Here is a 12280-nt window from a genome sequence, read left to right as displayed (position 1 = left end):
TTCCCTAAAAAAAAGGAGGTGCTATAAATGACTAAACAAGGTTTCCATGTGTTCGGACTCGCATGTGCGCTGTGGTCATGTGACCACAAGTTGGCAGCAGAAACTGGCTGCCTAAAGATCAAGAATGATGGTGTAATGAAGCCAAAACACGACGTCTTTGTGTGACAACGCTGTTCCGCCCGGAATCACCTGCTATCAGACTGAAGTTTGGGAACAGAAGTGGGACTGCAATTGTTTCTGTAATCTGATTAATTCGATCCCATTCCTGTGTCACATGCTGCATTATCCTCTGCATGCTGGGCGCTCCTGTCATTGTCGCCTCCCGTTTTATTTGACTTCCCCCGGTTTCATTTATCACCACATCACACTCCCTGAGTCACCGTTCCCACCTTCAGCATCTCTGAACTCCAGGGGTATCTGCGTGTTTCTGATGTATGCTGTCTCATTCCATCACTCCCCCCCCCCCCCCCCCCGGAGATGTCAGAGATCAACCCCGACACACACAGCTGACACTTTTACTGCAGAGCCTCAAAGAAGCTTTGGATGTGGAAACGTTGCTTTTTAGGTCCTTAATCCATCTGAGAGTTCGGGTTTGTTCGCCTGTTGTCTTAGACAACAGATCAAAGAGAGGAAGAGCGCCTCCCTGTGGACACAACAAAACTCTCGCGTGGATAGAAAGGATTATGACACTCTACTAACACTAAAATAACTCATAGTGGGGGGTCCACCAAATACATAATCCCTGTCCCCTGTTGTTTTGTGTAGTTAAAAGATTAGGGAGAGTTGTGTTTAGCACAATGGTGTTTTTGTGCCATTTTAAAAGATATTTTGTATCATTTGTTTCAAGGTTTCATAAATTTGGAGCTTTTAGCTACAAGGAATAATACAAACATTAATAACAAAGAAGTGTTATGTTTAATAGTGAACTGAGGTGCAGGTACAGGTGTTCAGCTAAAGCCATCCATCCATCCATCCATCCATCCATCCATCCATCCATCCATCCATCCATCCATATATCCGTCCATCATCCGTCCGTCCATCCGTCCATCCGTCCGTCCTTCCATCCATCCATCGATCCATCCATCCATCATCCATCCATCCATCCATCCATCCATCCATCCATCCATCCATCCATCCATCCATCCATCATCCATCCATCCATCCACCCACTCACCCATCATCCATCCATCCACCATCCATCCATCCATCCATCCATCCATCCATCCATCCATCCATCCATCCATCCATCCATCCATCCATCCATCCATCCATCCACCCATCCATCTATCCATCCATCCATCCACCCATCCACCGTTCCATCCATCCATCCATCCACCCACCCACCCATCCATCCATCCATCCATCCATCCATCCATCCATCCATCCATCCATGGTCTTGTAAATAAAAAGACATAATGTGACACCTGAATCGTCAGCAGACTTCTCAACTGGGACTAAAAGTCTTCCAGCCGATGGCTGTGGCAGCAGCAGCTTCAGAGGTACAATAAAAGCATCAGTATGTCACAGGAATGGCTGGATTCACCCGTGTCTCCTCGTTTAATACCCTTTCTTCTGTCCCATCGTCGGCCTTCCCCTGCGTCCTCGCGGGTCTGCAGAGCGGTGGCCACCCGCCCTTTCGCTGTGCACAAACCTGCCAGAGCACTATGATAGTGGCAACCAGACGCACGTGTAAGCAAAGCGGGGCCGCACTGAATCAGCAAGGAGGAGAGGGCAGATGGCGGTGGTGGAGGGCAAGGGATCGATGGGGCACTTTGGATTAAAAACGGAGCAGCCTTCTGCCTCTTTTTATTATAAACAGACAGATTAATGCCCTATCGATTAAAAAGAATACATAACTACACAGAGGCGAAGGTTTGGAATGGAAACCTTTGCTGGGCGCTGCAGCACACAGCTAAGCAGACAGAATAGGAGGCGCTGCAATGAGCTAATGGCTACTGCATCTGAAAGGTAGAGTGCAGACGGAGGAACGCAGGAGGAGGAGAAGACGTGCTGTCACACAGCAACAGGGCAGCTATCCAACTCCTGTCTGCAGTACTGAAACAGCCCTGAGCACAACTGCCAAAAGTGCCGCAGCGTGAGCGTGTGCCTGTCCACTTCATCGGTTTAATAAGGCAAAAAGAGCTGCGCCAGATTTTAAGTGTGTCCGAAGGACAAAAGGTATATTTTAAGATGGGGAATCAAAAGGAGACCCGGTCCTCCAAGTCAAAGGACTCAAAGAAGAGGGAAAAAAAACGAAAACTGGAAATGTAGTCAGAACGGGTCCGTCTTTCTCCGTCCACTGCAGTCCTGCTGCCGCTGCCGCTGCCGCTGCCACAGAGTGCTGCAGTGCTTCACTCGGTGCAGAGGAAGCAAGTCAGGTGGCATGGAGCCCGGGACCGGCAAGCCTCAGCGTGCGGGCCGAAGGTAGTCACTGCCAGCCTGGCAACGCATCCTGTTAGATGGGATGGGATGGGTAGCCACTACACACACACACACACACACACGAACACACTAATGAAAGTCCCATCATCCACAGTTAATAGATGACGCCATTCTTGGCCGTGATGATTGACAGCTGGCCACGCCTCATTCCCTGGTATCGATGTTTCACTGGCCTTTTAGATGAGATCACAGCCGAGCCGCTCGCGGGTGCAAAGGTCAACCATTGATCTCCCACCTCGCTGGGAGTGTCGCTGTACCAGTCCAGGAGTTCACCCGGTAACAAAAGCGAAGCAGTCCAATTACCAATAGGGCGGCGGTGTGAAAGGGACCCATGCGGCGCGCGGCTGTACCGATTCATCGTGTGGAGGAGACAGAAAAGGAGGGGAGGAGAACCTCAGGTGGGCTTCTGCTGATGTTTACGTTCTGCAGCGGTGCGTGTGAAAGCCGTCATCTGCAACAAGACCGTTTACAAGGTGACTTTTGCGCGGCTAAAAGCGTTTAGTACAGCACCTGCAGGACAGTATGAGGATTAGTCTCCATTTCATCAGCTCCCTGTCAGCCTGTTTGTTTTTAAACTCTCTATTTATTATTATATTTATTTATTATTGTTGCTATGCATCAGTGCTACTGTTTAAGAAACCCAATCATTTCTCTCTTTTGCTGGCAGTTATTCACTTTTATGTGACGTCATCTTTGTAATATTTCCATCTCTGTGCCTCATTTTACCGGCCTGCTGGAGATAACAGCAGCAAATGCTACTCAACACGCTTGTTTCAGTGGTTCTCATCTTAGAATAGAACAACTTACTTTGAAAACTATGTTTAGAATAATCAAGAAACTGATGATTCCGTCTTTGTCGCGCATGAAAGCCCGGATCAAAAGGCGGTTGAGTTCAGTACCGCAATGCACTGCAATACGTCCAACGACCCTCCGGAAGAAGGTCACGGGTCATAGAGAACCCCTCCCTCACTGGAACTGAACCTTATCCCTCTTGGTCTGCTCTGATGTTTAGAAACGAAGCTCGTGCATCGTCTTGAACTGCAGCGAGTGAACAGCAGCATGAGACGGGCCCTGTTGATAACATAATAGAGTAAAAGGCTTAGTTAACGGCCCAAGGTCGCTCCGGACTTTCAAAACGTCTGAGACGAAGCCAGACTTCAGATGTACCTCATCAACTCTGGAGTGGTGGATGTGTTTTAATCTGTGAGAAAAGAGGAAACTGGCTGCGCTGCTTATTTGTGCTCAGACGTTTTCTGCTACACTTCATCTCTCTGTGGCAGCACATTGTAACTGAAGTAAAGCGAAGCCTAAAGGTACATTAACTACCCACTTCCTGTCCTTGACGTGCTTTCATGGGTGGGTGCGTTCTTCCCCTCCTTCTCTTTCTCTTCCTTTCCCTTTTGGTTCTTTACAAATAAAGAACACAAAGACAAATGCGCAGGTCAAAGATAAAAATATCAAAGACAATATCCTCTCGGTAAACAGGAACAACGGGACACGTCCAAAAAGAAAAAGGGTGACAACAAATATGATGTTTTTTTCCATGTTTTTTTTCTTGTTTGGTCTGCAAACAACAAGTATTAACTGCTAACCATGATCTGGACTGACAGAGGAAAATACAAAGAAATTTCAAGCTTTCCGTGACAGAACGTGATGGAAGCTAACACCAGAGGAAGAGAGAGGAGGGTGATAACCAGAGAGCACGGCAATACAAACAGAATAACATATAATTACACACATTAAAATATAATAAAAGACAAAAATATGATTGGTATGATGGATTTAATGTGTTCCATTAAAAAAAAAAAGAGGATAGCGTATGTTCTTGTTTTCCTCTGGGTCTCTGAGCATAGCTACACCCCCCGGGTGGTCTGAAAACAGCATAGAACCTCTGGGACAGCAGGAATGGGGACAGGATAATGGAAAATGGGGAAGGAAGGAAAAGAGAGTGAATGAAAGAAAGCAAGAACCAGATATCAGCAGAGATTCACAGAGCTGAGGCAGACACAGGTAAAGGGACAGTCGCCTGCTCAGCTCGCCCTCGCCGCAGTGTTTCACAGCGGCAGCCGTGTTTGCCCTTGCAGGGAGCAAAAAAAAAAAGCTCTTCTCTTTTGCCGAGTTCCCATCTCTCGGCATCAGCAGGAAGCAGAGACCCCTGGAACGCTGCTACAGTGACAACAAGGATGGCGACATTAGCCTGTTAGCACCCTCGACGCGGGAGCATCAGGCCACCGCAGTGCTTTGCATGTGTTTCGAGTTTGAGGTCATTATCAACTCTGATCATTACAAACACACACACACACACACACACACACACACACACACACTGAAAGAGTATCCAATGAAGGTGAGCATCGTGCTTCATGAGTCTGTTTGCAAAGCAGCCACTAGACACAATTTGATCTTCATCATTAAATATATGCCCCACCCCCACCCGAACTACCACCGCCGCACATAAAACAATCAATAACAAAGAAGCTTTAAACCTTATAATGGTTTTCACAGAAATCATTGTATTATTGATGCCAAACATGCAGGTGGATGACTTTTATGGCATGATCCATTACAGGGGATACGCTGGTGTGTGAGCGAGCTGGAGCTGGAGAGAAACAGCTGACTGAGCAGTTGTCTTCTAAGACAGGAAGCAAATAAAGAGGGGGAAAAACAAACTCTTCCCCTCGTTCTCTCGTTTGATTCATGCTGTCCAATCCTGATTTAATCACAGAAAGCAGAGGAGAGCTGCATGTGCCTTGCTGAGGTCTAACAAATCAAACCGCTAAGGAACTGAATCTGCTGGGATTTGCAGAATGTACAGACCCGATCTCAGGGTGGATCAAGCATGTCTGCAGGAGCAAATGGATCAACTGGCAGCAGAGGTCAACCACAACTACCCCCAACCCTGACCTGAACCTTCAACACAGGTGCCTGCTCTCAAACAACAAGGACTAGCCAGCATTTCCCAAAAATGTCCTCACTTTGGTAGTAAAAGGTGATCCATTTTATGTACACACAAACATGTACAGAGATGCACACAAAAACATGCGGAGACTATATTCACACACACCGGAGTGCTTTATTTTACCGCGCAGATTTTAAACATTAGGCTACATGGGCAGTAAATTGAAATAATAATAATAAAGCTTTCAAACCAAAGTGCTTCGGCTGTGCTACTGGAACAAATGGGAAACAATTAAATACTTCTGGGCTGAGGTCTGGCACCCCTCTGTGCTAACGTCACACCACTGGAAGAAACAGCAACGCAGTTACATCATTATGAGGTTTACCACTACCCAAGCCCCGATAGGCAATGGCGCTAGGGTCAAAGGTCAGGGCGATGGGTCATTTCACTGACTTTCAAAATAAAAGACCTCGCTGTTAAACTGTTGCTAGGATGTCCCACGACCTGCACACAAGTAGCTTCTGTCCCAGTCAAGAGCACAAGCCAGATCTGAAATTTACTTTTAATGGAACTGAGCTTTAAAGGCAGCGCTCTCACATTGACCACTGGTTCCCATTAGCTTCATCTGCCACACGGCTTTGAAGCAAAGAGGAGTCTGTAGTGTTTTAATGCAAACTCTGAAGACTAAGCTACTTCAAACACATCGAGCCCTCTTTTAAACTCCCAGAAGATCTGGACTGGGTGTTTAAAATGATCAAACCAACCTCGCATGGAGGCATGTGAGGACAAGGAGCCGAAATGTTGGCAAGAAGTCAAGAAGAACTCAGGACAAGATGTGAGTGTTGCTAGTAGGTGCATTTTTTGTTTCCAATGTAAAAGGTCATGGAAATCCACCTATAGATGTATACACACAGGGGTTCAGGCTTTATTTTCATGTGATTCAAACCCAGATTGCACTATAAAATCTGAACGTCTCTTTTCTTGATTCTTGTGATCTTCCACCAGTTGACTGCATAATCCTGAAATTGTTGCATCATTAAAACCGTCCCTCTGCATGGATTTGCCCGTGCATATTTGCGTGACGAGGCCGTGTCGCCACAGGCTGCTGTACTCATTGTAAAAGTGATGCTCTCAGCTTGCTCAGACAACTAGGAAAGGCCTCTGTGGGTCAATGAATCCCGCGAGAACGCTCTGCAAATGTCACGTTTGCCATGAATAAATAAAGTCTTCCTGACCGCAGGATGTGTGTGTGTGTCTGTGTGTGTGGGTGGGGGTGTGTGTGTGTGAGAGAGAGAGTGGACACAGCACCATTTTGATCAGAGATGTTTGGACAAACTCCACCATCTCAGCCGCGCCGACACTTATCCATCTCTGAGGTTTGCTAGCGTTTAGAAGGGTGAAGGGTGATCTAAAGCCTATGTGCGTTAGCCTGGTTCTGTGTACAATGTTGTTGTTTATTACCAGTTTCTTCTTCTGTGACTGCTAAACTTCTGGGATAGACTTTTCTTCACTTGGAACAAAATGGGGTTAAAGTGCATTTTAAAAGTCTGGTTCGTTTCATGGTCTCTCCTTGTTTTGTCAAACACACCTGGACAGCAGCTATTAGGCCAAATACTCCATAAAGAGTAGCATCAAACGCTCGTTATGATAGCAGATGAAGAGAAATGTAGTATGAGATAAACAATTAACATAAAGATCAGTCGCCAACAAGCTTTTGCTGCCTTAATGAGTCGAACACACGCTGCAATAGATGTTTCTACTTTCAGCACCGCTTTTACCTCAATCAACCGTCATAAAAAGTTCTCTGGATTCTCTTTTCTATTTTTACTACACCCTGACCTTGGGCCAACGACAATAGCCACTTTGGCGCTGGATAGCACCCCGGGGCAGCAAACAGCACGTGTGAAGTGTTCAATTTTTAATTGAACACGTCTGTTAGCTGAAATCTACACCTTGAATTGGCTCTCTCAGCAGCCGCTGGGCCCACTGGTGGGACTGGTGCAGCCTGAGGGCTCAAAACAGGCTTTGAGGGAAATAACCATAGCGGCAATGCAGCTGGTTCTATTGGGGAGAGATATTTTTAAGATGAATGTTTTTGTTTTCCTTTTAAATCCCCCCCTTTTTTTTAACAAAACCTGAATCATTTGATACTCAGCCCAGGAAAAACTGTTGTTTCTGTGAAAATGGCCCATGTTCTAAGGAACCAACGCAATAAATGGTTCGATTGGGGTTGAATCCAAGAATTCCTAATCCAAGGAGAACTGGAGTGTGTGTGTGTTAGAAATGGATTTAATGTAGTTTCATGGCTGGGGGACTGACAAACCTAGGAAAACCAATACTGGCCACAAATTTACAAATTCATTAGCCCTCGACCCATCCTTACACACACACACACCCACACACACACACACACACACACACACACACACACACACACCACACACACACACACACACACCACACACACACACACACACACACACACAGAGTTATTGGCGGCATGTGTGAGTATGAAAGGCTGTCCAAAGCTTTAGGGTTTATTATAGTCTCCTTTCTATGCTCGGTTAGCTCCTCTACACAAGTGTGTGTGTGTGTGTGTGTGTGTGTGTGTGTGTGTGTGTGCGCACGCTTAAGCCAGTTTTGAGTGTTTAACACAAACACACACATACACACCTGTGATAAGAGTGCAGGAGAGAACGTTTGTGGGTTTAAGGATTTATTTCTCCTCTCGTCATCAAATATACAGTTTGGTGTCCCCCGTTCTGTCTCTCGCCTTCTCCTCTTACGATCGCGGTTGTTCTCAAATTCAGGAGAGGCAGCAGAGAGAGAGAAAAACTCTGTGGCAGCATTAACCTGAAAAACCACGGAGGGGGAGGGCGAGGGCGATGGCGAAGCCCCCCTGGACATGGAGCGGGAGAGGAAAAAAATGGTGGTACCAAAGGATTACAGGTAAACTGTCATTTTGTGATAACTGTTGCCATGGTGATGGGCTCTTTGACAGTCAGAATGAATGAATAACACCCGTTACACCCTCATGGTGAATTTCTACAGTGGAGCTTGCATGTTTCCCCGGTTCCTGAGTGGGTTATTGGATGGATGGATGGATGGATGGATGGATTGATGGATGGATGGATGGATGGATATGGGTGGATGGATGGATGGATGGATATGGGTGGATGGATGGATGGATGGATGGATGGATGGATGGATGGCTGGATGGATGGCTGATGGCTGGATGGCTGGCTGGCTGCTGGATGGCTGGCTGGCTGGCTGCTGGATGGCTGGCTGGCTGGCTGGCTGGATGGCTGCTGGCTGGCTGGCTGGCTGGCTGGCTGGATGGCTGGCTGCTGCTGGCTGGCTGGCTGGCTGGATGCTGGCTGGATGGCTGGCTGGCTGGCTGCTGGCTGCTGGATGGATGGATGGGTGCATGAGTGGATGGATGGATGGATGATGGATGGATGGCTGATGGATGGATGGATGGATGGAGATGGATGGATGGATGGATGGGTGGATGGATGATGGATGGATGATGGATGGATGGATGGATGATGGCTGGATGGATGGATGGATGATGGATGGGTGGATGATGGATGGATGGATGGATGGATGATGGATGGATGGATGGATGATGGATGGCTGGATGGATGATGGATGGATGGATGGATGATGGATGGATGGATGGATGGATGGATGGATGATGGATGGATGGATGGATGATGGATGGATGGATGGATGATGGATGGATGATGGATGGATGGATGGATGGATGATGGATGGATGATGGATGGATGGATGGATGATGGATGGATGATGGATGGATGGATGGATGGATGGAGGCTGGTGCCACTGATGAGCTGCAGCATGAGGGAAGGTGTGAGGTCTCCAACATCCACACATTCCTTTCCTGTATTTATTCCACTGTGAACAAACCTATTGATCTGGCCTCTGCCCGTTCATCATTAGTGTGCTATCAACGGTTTGGGGGCCGTTTGCATGGACGAGCAGGTTAAATCCGGTTTAAGCTGCATCACCAGGTGTAGCTTTGTGCTAATGTGGTGATGGACCCTAAAGGAGCCCCAAACGTCTCAGTGAGTCGAGGCAGAGCAACGTCGCACTTGTGTTTGTTTCTGTCCCAAAGGGGGTGGAAGTGGCCTCTACGGCCCGCTGTGTGAGGAGGATGGGGGGGGGGGGGGAGTTCGCCATTCAGCCGAGGCGTCCACGTGAATGAGGCGAGCTGAGACGAACCGCTGATCAATAAACGGATACGAGCGTGCCAGCATGCCGAGCTCAGCAGAAAAAAAGGAAAACAAAGCAGGGGCGGTGGGAACGGACTGAGAAGGTCCCCGTTCTCCTCGTTCTTCTTTTTTTCCCTTCTCTGCTTGTGACTCTGAATTCATTTCTCCACCACCCTCACCAAAACACCTTTCATCCCCCCCCCCCCACACACACACACACGGCCTGGCTCACTCCCTCCGTCTCTGCAGTGGAGGAGAGCGCAGTCAGCTACTACGGGGACTGCAGTGTTACGCTATAGCACAAGCAGATGGGGGGTGGGTGGCGTTAGGAGAGGATGTAAGAGGTTTTGGTGTGGGGGGGGTGAAGATATGCATCCCAGCACTCAGCTCAGAAACCACAGCAATGAAGCAGCATGAGGTGATCGGCAGCGTTGGAGGGGGGCGTTAGCGGGGGAGTCCGTGTGGGTTAGGGGAGGATAAATATGAAACATGCTCCTCTGCAGGGGGGACCACCACTTCATCCCGTTTGGAGTCGGAGCACTGGCAAGAGCGTGGAGATGCGCCCCCACCCCCCCTCACTGAGACTAATCAGCTAAAATCCGCCGAATGACCTCAGCCGGCGAGCAGTTCTGCTGGTACTGCACTGCCCGCCCCCTCTAACCTACCCATACGTCTCCGCACTGGCACCAAATCCATCGACTGCAACACTTTTAAAGTCACCTTAGCTGTCATGCTGATGCCGCCCCCATCGTGGCACCAGTGCAGCTTTTCTATCGACGTTTGTGCCCCCCCCCCTTCCCCATGCACACACCACCACCTTCAAAGCCGGTGAAACGATAAGTTAAAATAAAGGAAAACTTAATTCTCCCCACCCCCGCGGCAACGCCACCTTCTGAGTCAGCAAGCCTGCACAGACAAAAGTTAAGAGGGTCTCTGAGACGTGAGATGTTTACCAATAATTTAGTGAGCTAAATTTAGTGAGTCCCCCCCCCCAGATCTTTGAGACCCAGCGTGATCCCAGTTAGGAATCCAGTTCTGTTCAACTTTCAATTTAGCATCTCTTACAATCACAATTATCTTTGGGTTCTTCACAGAAACCCAGAGCCCAACCACCAAAGAATCATCAGTAGGGGGGGAAAAATCCACTTTTATCAGGCAGAAACCTTGAGCAGGTCCAGGCAGGGGCAGCTTCCTTCAGGCCTTTTCACACTAAACGAAATAAAACCACCAAGAAATGATTTTGCAGACATAATGACACCGGACAGTTCAGCAAACACACACAACCACCCAGCCTCCCCCGGGAAACTACGCCCCAATGGACAGACTGTGCATCAGGCTAAAACTGGATTACAATCCTGGGACTCCCCAGTGCAGATCCTTCACTTTAATTCACACATTATATATAAATATAATTTCTTAGTGTGCCAAAAATGAACTGTCCATACATGCTGATGTGTTCAGGGTGGTGGCTGTGGCACAGCTTCCGCCCATAACATATTCCGTCATATTTTCATGCTACAGAAAATACCCCCCCCCCCCCCCCAGTGCCAGCGATTTTAACAGACCTCGTAAGGAAAGCACAGTTACAGCTAATTAGCTTATTTAGAAAGTTAGTAGGGAATAAAGTCAGCCGAGAGCAAAACAGTAAGATTTCTAGTGGGCTTGTGTTTTTACCATTTGGGGTGATTTTATGACAACAGGATGACAGAGAAAGTGCTCCCAGAAGAGAAGAAAATAGCAAAACACAGATTTTCTCCATAGCAGATTTAATAAAACACAAAGACGCGTGCACACGCAGGAGTTGTGAGCAGCCCTGAGGAACACTTACTCGGAAAAAAATGGCTCCGATGATGTGGAGCGCAGCAAGAAAGCCTCCGAACTGTGAGATTGTGCGCAGGTGACAGGCCGGACTCTTCTGGAGGTGACCATGGCTGGAGCTTACCTTATCTCCGCTCTCTGTCCTGGTCAAAAAGGAAAAGCGGGGATGAAGAGCGAGAGTGCTGAGTCGACACGTTGTCAGAGGGAAGTCAGCGAGGGAACTCCTCTGGACGTCATTGTCAGTCCTTGGCAGAAGCACCGCTGGTGATGGTATCACAGGCCGAACCTCTGCGAGCGCCTCGGAGGTAAACGCGATCTCTGACAGATGCGCGCAGATGATTCCGTGTTTAAAAATAACAGGTGGCGCTCACATGTGGCGCCCAGAAACAGAAGATGAGCGCACAACAGCCTGCAGCCGTCGGCGCTAAACTCGGAGAAAGCAGAGCCGAAAGCAGGTTCACGTGTTGAATTTGAGACCAACAAAAGAACGTTCGCATAACTCATGGATCCAGACAGCAGCACGAGCTCTTCATCTCCATCAGGCTGGAGGACGTTAGCCTGGAGGCTTCATCCCACGGCTCCTCCAGTTGGGCTTTGAAAAGCTGCCAAATCATTCAAATCAGGCCAAGATTGTTTCAAACTGTATCGATCCGATCTGTCCTCCACCACGGAATGATGCTGCAGAAGGTAAAAACCAACCCTCAACCCTCAACCCTTGTGCCTAAACTGTAGCATGTGCCTCAGAACTCGCCACGTTTCACCTTCTGACACTCGGGAGGTTGGGAAACAGTAATAATTACAGAAGATGATGGGATTGCCTGGAAGATCTGAATGCAGTGAAGAAGAGAAACCCGGTGGCGGATGAAAAGACTGACACTTGGCGCGT

The 12280-nt window shown here is 48.2% G+C and overlaps 1 protein-coding gene across 3 annotated transcripts in view; it reads right to left on the bottom strand.

Moving 5' to 3' along the window:
- Positions 1-12280, bottom strand: part of LOC130514704 (potassium voltage-gated channel subfamily C member 1-like) — a 34606-nt gene that overhangs the window by 20876 nt on the left and 1450 nt on the right. The window lies entirely within an intron of this gene.

Source organism: Takifugu flavidus, chromosome 18 (assembly GCF_003711565.1).
Source record: "Takifugu flavidus isolate HTHZ2018 chromosome 18, ASM371156v2, whole genome shotgun sequence".
NCBI classification, from domain to species: domain Eukaryota; kingdom Metazoa; phylum Chordata; class Actinopteri; order Tetraodontiformes; family Tetraodontidae; genus Takifugu; species Takifugu flavidus.
The sequence above is the reverse complement of the archived record's forward strand: the minus strand, read 5'-3'. Positions and strand labels throughout refer to the sequence as shown.